Source organism: Oryx dammah, unplaced genomic scaffold, assembly GCF_014754425.2.
Source record: "Oryx dammah isolate SB20612 unplaced genomic scaffold, SCBI_Odam_1.1 HiC_scaffold_21, whole genome shotgun sequence".
Lineage (NCBI taxonomy): Eukaryota > Metazoa > Chordata > Mammalia > Artiodactyla > Bovidae > Oryx > Oryx dammah.
The window spans coordinates 16,477-17,087 of record NW_024070205.1 but is presented as its reverse complement, the minus strand read 5'-3'; positions in this window follow the sequence as shown (position 1 = coordinate 17,087).

The following is a 611-nucleotide window of genomic DNA, read 5'->3' as shown; positions in this document are numbered from 1 at the left end:
CTGTGATTTTCCTGTCTGCCAGGCTGGCGTCTGACTGTGATTTTACTGTCTGCCAGGCTGGCGTCTGATACCGTGACTTTCCTGTCTGCCAGGCTGGCGTCTGTGATTTTCTTGTCTGCCAGGCTGATATCTGACTGTGATTTTCCTGTCTGCCAGGCTGGCGTCTGACTGTGATTTTCCTGTCTGCCAGGCTGACATCTGATACCGTGACTTTCCTGTCTGCCAGGCTGGCATCTGACTGTGACTTTCCTGTCTGCCAGGCTGGCGTCTGACTGTGATTTTCCTGTCTGCCAGGCTGGCGTCTGACTGTGATTTTCCTGTCTGCCAGGCTGACATCTGATACCGTGACTTTCCTGTCTGCCAGGCTGGCGTCTGACTGTGATTTTCCTGTTTGCAGGCTGGCGTCTGACTGTGATTTTCCTGTCTGCCAGGCTGGCGTCTGACTGTGATTTTCCTGTCTGCCAGGCTGACGTCTGACTGTGACTTTCCTGTCTGCCAGGCTGACGTCTGGCTGTGATTTTCCTGTCTGCCAGGATGGTGTCCTACTGTGATTTTCCTGTCTGCCAGGCTGGCATCTGACACTGTGATTTTCCTGTCTGCCAGGCTGATAT